We start from the raw sequence: 11,070 nt of genomic DNA on the forward strand, positions 1-11,070 counted from the left end.
GGATGGTATGGGGTGTAGCAATTCAGCTGGTTGATGAAGGATATTGTTGTGTCTTTGACAAGGATCACATTTCCTAGCTTATTCTACAGCATCCCTTTTCATGGTTGGCCAGTAGTATCCTGTTCTAAGGATCCTTGAGAATAATGCCCTGCCCCCAGTGTGGTTTCCACAATCTCCTTCATGGAAGTCTCTCAACACTTCTTCAATTTCAGGATCCTCAATACACCTTAAATATGGTCCTGCAAGGGATCGTTTATATAGCACATTATTTAAGATTGTAAATTGAGATACCTTAATCCTGAAAGCTCTAGGATTTTCTCCCGTCGGAATCTCCCCGTGTTGCAAGTATCTCATGATTGGTGAGATCCATGATCCTGCATAAGATTGAGCTTCTTCACTAGGGATTACTGCAGTATCCTCTTCTATTTCCATGGCCACTTGATTTTCAATAGCAGGAGCCAGGATATGGATCATAGGGATACTTATGTCTTCTGGAATTTTTAAGGATGATCCTAAGTTGGCCAATGCATCAGCTTCCGTGTTATCCTCCCTTGGTACCTGTGTTAAGCTGAAAGAGACAAAAGAGAGTGCCAATTCCTTGACTATCTCTAAATATTTGGTTAGTTTTTCACCTTTAACAGCATAGGATCCCTTAAAGTGATTGGTGATCAATAATGAGTCTACATATACTTTAAGATATTTTACCCCCATATCCTTAGCAATTTGCAAGCCAGCAATTAAGGCTTCATATTCAGCCTCATTGTTAGTTGCTTGGAACTCACAGGCTATGGAGTGGGGTATTATGTCCCCCTGTGGCGATTTTAGTAGTATCCCGAGCCTTTGCCCTTGATATTTGAGGATCCATCAGTGTGTAGTATCCAAGGATCCTTGGTCTCATCCAGCTGCTGGACCTCCAATTCTGCTTCTTTTTGTAGATCACTACTGAAATCAGCCACAAAGTCAGCTAGTGCTTGGGATTTGATGGCTGTTCTTGGCTCATATTTTATATCATGGGCACTAAGCTTTACTGCCCACTTAGCCATTCTTCCTGACATCTCTGGTTTCCTGAGGACATTCTTAATTGGAAAGTTAGTTCTAACAACAATAGTATGGGTTTCAAAATAATGCCTTAGCTTAGTTGATGCCATGATTAATGCAAGAATAAGTTTTTCGAGGTGTGAGTACCTGGATTCGGCATCAAGTAAACTCTTACTTACATAGTAGATAGGATATTGTGTACCTTTGTGATCCTTAACAAGGACAGCACTTACAGCGGTTGAGGATACCGCCAAATATAAGGATAACACATCTCCTTTTTCGGGCTTTGACAATGCTGGTGCTGAGGACATATATTCTTTAAGGGCTTGTAAAGCATTCTCATCTTCCATCGATAAGGATCCTGCGGACAAAATGGTTAGAGATAAAGAGAGTAATAACTAAACTATCATGATGAGGATCCTGAATGTTAATGCGATCATCCTCATCAAACGTTATCATCTTCCCTTCTGAGACACTTGATGTTCTAATAGGTCTTTCTCCATTATCCATTTTTGATTCCTTTGCATGCCTTTTGGCCGCCGAGAAGGATGTACCACAGATGTCTGATCCTCCGGAAATAAAGTTGATCACTTGTGCATTTGCCGGAGGTGCTGGAGCCTTTTCAGGGATCCTTTCAGGATTCTGAGTCCTTTGCTTTTTTCTTCCCAACAATTCTTTTAAGTGCCCCTTGCTTAACAGATATCCAATTTCTTTTCTTAAAGCTATGCATTCTTCAGTTAGATGCCCGAAATCCTCATGGTAGGCACACCATTTTGACTTGTCTTTAGTCCCGGATGGTTTATCATTCTTCCTGGGCCACCTAGCTTTTTCTCCTAAATTCTGCATTGCAAGGATTAGTTCATGATTATCAACGGAAAAACAATATTCTGAGATTGGAGGATAATCTTCATCATCCTCTTCTTGGTCAACAGCATGCACATTCTGGTTGTCATTTCTATGGTAGGACTTGAACTTATTGCTCTTGAAGGAGGATCCTTGCTTCTCCTGTTTTGAGGATCCTACTTGTCTCTCCTGGATCCTCTTGTCATCCTCTAGCCGGATGAACCTGAGTGCCCGAGTTCTTACTTCATCTAGGTTCCTGCATGGTGTCATAACAAGATCATCATAGAACAATGAATCCTTAAGCAGTCCCATTTTGAAGGCTTCAACAGCCGTAGCCATATCCAAGCTGGGAATGTCCAAGGATTCTTTACTGAATTTAGTTATATAATCCCTTAATGATTCATTATGACTTTGAGTTACCCTATATAAATCACTAGTTAATCTTTCAAATTTTCTACTACAAGAGAATTGGTTATTGAATAAATTAACTAAATTAGCAAATGAAGTAATAGAGTAAGGGGGAAGACTTAGCAGCCATTTAAGAGCTGATCTAGTAAGAGTGGATCCAAATCCTTTACATAGGCATGCTTCCTTCAACTTTTCTGGGATAGGATTGATCTCCATCCTCTCCCTGTATTGTGCTACGTGTTCCTCTGGATCCGTTGTACCATCATACAGCTTCATAGTAGGGATATGGAACCTTTTCGGTACCTCTGCATCACAAATTGGTGGTGCAAAGCGAGATACCTTATGGCTTCCATCTGCAATCTCTGGGATAGGCTTGACTACCCCTGGAACACTTGAGATCATATCTTTTAGCTTCTGCAACTCCCTGGCCATAGCATGATTGATACCTGTATCCTGCATGAATCCATGGTTAGTGGTAAGATAATTATTTAAAGTGTTACCTCCCATTGAGTTCAAGTTCGTGAATCCATATTGCTGGGATTCTGGGATAATGGAGGGACCAGTGGAAGCAATGGTCTGCATTGGAATGAAGTCCCCTTGATGGACATCTAGACTTCCTGTTTGCAAACTTTTTAGGGATCCTGGCATCTGGAAGGATCCTGGTATCTGGGATGATCCTGGAACGAAGGAGGATCCTTGAACCTGGGACGATCCTGGAACAAGGAAGGATCCTTGAAATTGCTATGCTGCCGGATAGGCTCCTGAATTCATGAAGGATCCCATATGCTGGGGATAGGATCCTGCCGGCTGAAAGTGTGGGCCTGATGCCTGAGTCATTGCTGTTGATCCGAGGTGCAATCCTCTTGATTCTCCCATAATTTGCACATCTGGAATTCCCGATGGCTGAGAAGTGATCATTGGAGTATCAAAGCTCAAGGATTTGGGCATTAGTGGGGAATGATCCTCTGCCGTTTTCTTTTGTCTTTTGAGATCTCCAATTTCCCTGAGGATCCTGTCATTAGTTTCATCCTGCCGCTGTATGCGATCCTTCATCTGCAAAATCAAAGTAAATACGTCACTAGTACAGGGAGTATAAGAATTCATAGCAGAGGAAGATGGAGGTTTAGAATTAGTAGGAGTTGGTCTCTTCTCAGCAATCTTCTGGGATCCTGCCGGTGGAGGAGGCAGAGTGTTCTGAGACGAGGTGACTGCAGACATCGCCGTGGACATGTTTTTCAATGAAGAAGCCATGTAATTCTTTGAAATGATTTCAAACAAAAGGTTTTCTTATGAATGAAGCACCAATGGCCCCACGGTGGGCGCCAAACTGTTTTGGTCAAAAATCACACAAAGGATAATGCAACCAAACTCTATGTAAACGGGGTATGATGCTTGGTTTGTTGAAAAAGTAAAGGATCACTTTCACTATGAAATATGCAAAGACACAATGATTTATACGAGGAAAAAGCCCTTGATCAATGTATGATCTCCGGCATAAAAAACCTCGGGTGATGGCAACTACCGATCACCAAACTTTTATATAAAAAAAATAGTTACAACTTCGGATGATAATGCGCTGGGTACAAGGATCACTATAGTTTCGAGTGTCTAAGCGTGTGAGAATTGTGTTGTGTGTTCTTCCGAATGGGGAAGAGTGTTATATATACAAGTGTAGGTGACCTATTTTAGGTAAAAAGACTAATAATCAGCTCATTACCCCTTTAGAAACAAAAGTAAATCTAGCCTAAATTATCGCCCTTAAATCATGCCAAGTTTCCATATCCTTCACAACGTCCATCTCCGATTAAGCACATGCTATAGTTGTAAAGACGCGTCCTGTGATTGTGATGCTTAAGAGCGGATCCTGCTAGATGTCCTGCAAAACAACATTAAATTCAACGAAAGCAACTGTTAGCATGAGGATCCTATGATGGTCCGTGATCCTGATCCTGGAACTCTGCTGAGGATCACTATCTGCCAAAGAAACAAGGATCACTGGTTAGGATCACACGTGAGGATCATGTATTGTAAAAGTCCAGCCCTAACAGTTATTATTTCAGGATCAAGCTTCTTAAAGGCCAGGAGTCTCTCTTTTGCAGCAGGAGTTAACCTAAGATGAGAAATAGATATTGCTGCACAATAAGGAAACAGAAAAAAGTCAGTGATCCTTATGCAAAGGAATAAGTTCTATGGTGATCCTTCCAGGATCCTCTATCCTACCATGAGTAGCCCACTTCTTGGGCAAATCCTTCCCATCAGGGATGGTATCTCTCCTCACAAAAAAGAACCGCCGCTTCCAGTTCATGTCATTTTTGGTAACTTTGAGAACAGGGTGCTCTTCTCCAGCCTTTCGTTTGAACAAGTATCGATGGGATCCAAAAGTTGTGAGATCATACATCTCAGCCAGCTCCGCCATACCCAGATCAATTCCTTCTTGTTCGATGATCCTTTCAAGGGTGTATAAAACCCTCCAGATCATCGGCATAGCCTGGATATAGCAGATGCCGGTGAGGGAGAAAAAGGATTCGGTGAACTGAGGGAAAGGATACGAGTATCCTATCATAAAAGGAGTGACCGAGAAAGCTACCCAAGTCTCAGAAATATAATCGCTCAGAGCGGTAGGGTTAAAAGATTTAAAGAGGGTGTTCGCCGGAAAACAGTGACGGATCTTGTCAATTTGAGGATCAGTAAAACAACACCTCTCGGTGGGAGAATCCTTGATGATCCCTTGACCCTTCAAGGGACTGTCCTTCTTAGGATCCTTGCTAGGAGAGTTCCGGAGCAACATTTTTTACAGAAGGATGGAAAGAGAAAGAAAAACAGAGCAAGCAAGAGAGAAGATAAAGGGGAATACCTGTTCTATCCTCTGGTCGCGATTATAAAGGGAAGAGTTCTTGAATTTAAATGCAAACGATCCTATCCCTATTTCTATTTATAATGATGATTTGTGCAGGGCTGTCATCTCCATGACGTCAGATCGCAACGGATAGTTCATTCTTAACGGCTATATATCTGTTGAGTTAGTTATAGATAAGATTCGGCAAAATATAACTCGTTAATATTACATAATTACTCCTTATATTTTGGGGGCAATTGTTAGGGCAGGATTTTAATGACCTATGATCCTTACATAATATCCTAACAAGTGATCCTTGTTTCTTTGGCAGATAGTAATCCTCAGAAGAGCTTCAGGATCAGGATCATGGATCATCCTAAGGATCCTCATACTAACGATTACTCTCTTTGAATTTAATATTTTGCAGGAATTACGAGTTGGATCTGGTCTTAGCAACGTTATCAAGGAATCTGTCACGCTGATTTCGCACATGCATAACCAAGAATAGACGTTATGAAGAATATGGAAACTTAGCACAATTTACGGGCAATTAGTTAGGCTAAATTTACTTCTATTCCTAAAGGGGTAACGAGCTAGTAGTTAGGTGATTTACCTAAAATACGACCACACACACTTATATAAAGGGCATTCTTCAGCATTTGGAAGACACAACACATTTCTCACACGCTTTAGCATACGATACTATAGTGATCCTTGTACCTAGCTCGTTACCATCCGAAGTTGTAAACATTGTTTGTAATATTGAAGTTTGGTGATCGGTAGTTTCCATCACCCGAGGTTTTTTATGCCGGAGATCATTCATTGATCAAGGGCTTTTTCCTCGTATAAATCCTTGTGTCACTTGTGCAATTTTCATCTAAGTGATCCTTATCTTTGTTCATCATACCAAGCATCATTCCCCGTTTACAAAGAGTTTGGTTGCATTATCCTTGTGTGATTTTTTACCAAAACACTTGGGAAGGGCAGTACCTGGGACCAACGGCAGTAAGGTCAGTAACACTGAAACGGTTAGCAGACTTGGATGATTTTCCAGCACCTACAAATCCAAAACAGATAAGTATCCTTATTTCATTTTTGTTTAAACATTTAATTATGCATAGATCGGGATACTTACTTGACATCGTGACAGATCCTGAGGATACTTCTTGAGAATCCTGGGTATTTGCTTGGAATGATCTAATTGCAGGATCAAGCTTTTGGAAAGCAGCAAGCCTCTCCTTGGTGGCAGGTGATGGGATAATGTGTGAAACAGCAATAGCTGCAAGATAAAAACCAAGGGGTCAGTGATCTTCAGTGAAAACAGGGTTATCCTGTGATCCTTCTAAGGACCCTCTATCCTACCATGAGTAACCCATCTCCTTGGGAGATCCTTCCCATCAGGGATGGAATCCCTTCTGATGAAGAAGAATCGCCTTTTCCAGTTCGTATCATTCTTAGTGGTTTTGAAGATGGGGTGTTCTTCACTGGGTTTGTGTTTGAGTAGATATCGATGAGATCCATGGCTCACAAGGTCATACATTTCTGCTAACTCCGACATCCCCATATCAATACCTTCTTGCTCAATGATTCTTTCAAGGGTATACAAGACCCTCCACATCATTGGCATCGCTTGGATGTAGGAGATGCCGGTGAGAGAGAAGAAAGATTGGGTTAAATTAGGAAAAGGATACGAGTATCCTATTGTTTTGGTCAAAAATCACACAAGGATAATGCAACCAAACTCTTTGTAAATGGGGAATGATGCTTGGTATGATGAACAAAGATAAGGATCACTATAATGAAAATTGACAAGTGACACAAGGATTTATACGAGGAAAAAGCCCTTGATCAATGAATGATCTCCGGCACAAAAAACCTCGGGTGATGGAAACTATCGATCACCAAACTTCAATATAACAAACAATGTTTACAACTTCGGATGGTAACGAGCTAGGTATAAGGATCACTATAGTATCGTATGCTAAAGCGTGTGAGAAATGTGTTGTGTCTTCCAAATGCTGAAGAGTGCCCTTTATATAAGTGTGTGTGGTCGTATTTTAGGCAAATCACCTAACTACTAGCTCGTTACCCCTTTAGAAATAGAAGTATATTTAGCCTAATTAATTGCCCTTGAATTGTGCTGAGTTTCCATATTCTCCATAACGTCCATCTTTGATTATACATGTACGAAATTAGCGTGACAGATTCCCTGTTTACATTGCTAAGACCTGGTCCAACTCGTAATTCCTGTAAAACAACATTAAATCCAAAGAGAACGATCGTTAGTATGAGGATCCTTAGGATGATCCATGATCCTGATCCTGGAGCTCTTCTAAGGATCACTATCTGCCAAAGAAACAAGGATCACTTGTTTGGATACCAAGTAAGGATCATAGGTCATAAAAATCCAGCCCTAACAATTGCCCCCAAAATATAAGGAGTATTTATGTAATATTAATGAGTTATATTTTGCCGGATTTTATCCATCACTAACTCAACGGGTATATAGCCGTTAAGAACGAACTATCCGTTGCAATCTGACGTCATGGAGGTGACAGCCCTGCATAATCATGATTATAAATAGAGATAGGGATAGAATCGTTTGCATTTAAATTCAGGAACTCTTCCCTTTATAACCGCGACCAGAGGATTGAACAGGTATTCCCCTCTATCTTCTTTCTTCCTTGCTCTGTTTTTCTTTTCTTTTTCCATCGTTCTGTGAAAGATGTTGCTCCGGAACTCTCCCTGTAAGGATCCTAAGAAGAGCAGCCCCTTGAAGGGTCAAGGGATCATCAAGGATTCCCCCACCGAAAGGTATTGCTTTACCGACCCTCAAATCGATAAAATCCGTCATTGCTTCCCGGCGGAAACCCTTTTCAAGTCTTTTAGTCCTACCGCTTTGAGTGATTTCATCTCTGAGACTTGGGTAGCTTTCCCGGTCACTCCTTTCATGATAGGATACTCGTATCCTTTCCCTCAGTTTACCCAATCCTTTTTCTCTCTTACCGGCATCTGCTATATCCAGGCTATGCCGATGATCTGGAGGGTCTTATACACCCTTGAAAGGATCATCGAACAAGAAGGGATAGACCTTGGCATGGCAGAGTTGGCTGAGATGTATGATCTCACAACTTTTGGATCCCACCGATATTTTTGTTCAAACGAAAGACCGGAGAAGAGCATCTTGTTCTCAAAGTTACCAAAAATGACATGAACTGGAAGCGGCGGTTCTTTTTTGTAAAGAGAGATACCATCCCTAATGGGGAGGATTTGCCCAAGAAGTGGGTCACCCATGGTAGGATATAGGATCCTGGAAGGATCACCGTAGAACTTGTCCTGTAGCATGAGAATCACTCATGTTCTGTTGTTTTCTTGTTGTGCAGCTATCTCCGTTTCACACCTGAAGTTGACTCCTGCTGCAAAAGAGAGATTTCTGGCTTTTAAGAAGCTCGATCCTGAAACAAGAACTTTCCAGGTTACTGTCCAGGATTCTCAGGAAGTATCCTCTGCCTCTGTCACAATGTCAAGTAAGTACCCTTATTTAAAAAGCAATTCTGTGTAGGATTTCAAATTTAGCTAGAATACTTATCTTATTTTGGTTGTGTAGGTGCTGGAAAATCCTCTAAGTCTGCTTCAAAGTTCGGCATCGATGATCTTACTAATGTCAAATCTGCAAGGAAGAAGACTCCTGCTGCTAGCCCAACTGCTTCAGCCCCTAAAGCACCTATCAGGGGTAAAGGAAGCAAGAAGAGAAAGGCCTCTGAGGATTTGCAAGGTCTGCCCCTGCTCCGCCAACAGTTTCTGGACTACTTTAACAAGGTAAGGATCACTGCCCCTGTCTGTGTATCCTGACAGTTTTGAGGATCACTTGTTTCTGATGTTACGCCTTGTTTTCCTTGCAGAAATTTGCTGAGATAGAGACGTATGTTGGCCACGTCAAGGATCAAGACCGCCAGATTGCTGACCTTCAACAAATGGGTGTGCTGAAGGATCTTAAGATAGCTGACCTTCAGAAGGAGCTCCGGGCCACCAAGGATGATGCTGCCAAGATGCTGATCAACTTTGACTATGAGAAGCATGAGATCACCCAGGATGCCAAGGTCTCTGCTGCAATAACCATGTATAAGATCCAGCTGCAGATGGCTATGGAGGCTCAGGATCCTGCCTTTGACAAGAGCACATGGGATGTAGAGGGTTGGAAGGCGAGGCTGGAAGAGTTGGAGGATGATGAAGAAGCTGAGGAGATCCCGATGCTTGAGGGTGGAGGCGCTAGCAAGGATCATGCTGGAGAGGCAAGCGGAGCTGGTGGTGATGGTGCAGCGAAGGATTGAGCTGCAGGATTGGGCGATGAAGGAAACTTCTAGACATAGCCGGAGCCCAATTTTTTGTTTGGTGGTTGTTGATGTTTTTTTTAAAACAATTATGGTCTGTAATTCGAACAATAGTTTTAGGGTTAAGGATCCAGGATCCTTCAGACAATAGGTAGGATTACAAGTGGTGGAGGGATCCTCTGTTTGGGGGATGAAGCCATTGTGATCCTGCCGCCTTTTAATTTCCTGCATGCTATGACCGCACAAACAATGGACACCTTTGCCAACCCATGTGGACGGGCCACGTTTTGCTGGTAGAAACGTGGGTTGGCAATTTTGACAACTTTTGAAAGGGTTAAATATTTAATAAATAAAACTTTTAACTTTTGACTTATCCTGTGATGTTATCCTTGTATATCTTTTATTCTTTCAATTGTTTTGATTTATGCTTGTCTGAGTAAGAAAAGTTAAGCACATTATGCTTAAGAAATTTAGGATATGATCCAGGATCAAATATCCTATAGTCGAAAACTTCCAAAAAGTAGTTAATTTTAAGGATCATAGGTTCAGTTGTCAAGATCTAAGGGTTATTCAAATGAATAATGAATGAAATTAAAAATACTTAAGGATCATACCTGAGGACCCAAGTTAGGATCCTAACCTTTAATCAGGATAACCATAAGTAACACTTTAATGGATAATAAGGATTGAGGATCCTTAATTGTTTAACTTCAAAAACCTGAAAAATAGAATATAACTTGGGGCTAAGCCAATATAAAAGATAAGTTAGTAATTGGGGACAAGCCCAAAGGATAACTGGGGACAAGCCCGAAGGGTAACTGGGGACAAGCCCGAAGGATAACTGGGGACAAGCCCGAAGGGTAACTGGGGACAAGCCCGAAGGATAACTGGGGACAAGCCCAAGGATCGTATGTAAACTGGAGTATGGCCCTCACAGGCGACTATCCAAACTTAGTGACATGAAAATGCCAAAACCTTAGCTAACGTGAAAACGTTAGAAACCTTAGGAACGGATGAATGGTACGTCTACCATTATACGTAGGATCCTAGCTATAGCCAGTACGATGGGGTTATCAGCCCCTAAAGCGAGTACTGGTCCCAAAGACGTGAACTATACCAGGATCATCATGCGCTACAGGCGAAAACTGGGGACAAGCCCAAGGATAACTGGGGACAAGCCCAAATAACTGAGGTTGAACCCAAGGATCTGAGTTGCTCCTGAAGATTGTCGACATTATGCTAAGGATACCTGGACTTATCAGAACTCAAAATCTCGTGAGAGAAGGATGAAGGATACATGATCCTTATCCTTAAATAAGAAGATATGTAAATAAGAGTTCAAGCTTAGGATATTACCAGAGTAAGGATCATTGATGCTTCAGGGATCCTTGAAGGATACTTCCAGTGTAAGGATCATTCATGCCGGAAGGATCCTGCTCACATGAAATATTTTTTCAAGTGGACAGCATTCCAGGCTCTTGGTAACAGATTACCTTCCATGGTAAGCAATCTATATGCCCCCTTTCCTGCTTCGGCTTCAATCAAATAAGGGCCTTCCCATTTTGGTGCCAATTTCCCATCAGCAGGATTGGTGGTATTTTGGAATGCTTTCTC

Source organism: Helianthus annuus, chromosome 4, assembly GCF_002127325.2.
Source record: "Helianthus annuus cultivar XRQ/B chromosome 4, HanXRQr2.0-SUNRISE, whole genome shotgun sequence".
Classification (NCBI taxonomy): domain Eukaryota; kingdom Viridiplantae; phylum Streptophyta; class Magnoliopsida; order Asterales; family Asteraceae; genus Helianthus; species Helianthus annuus.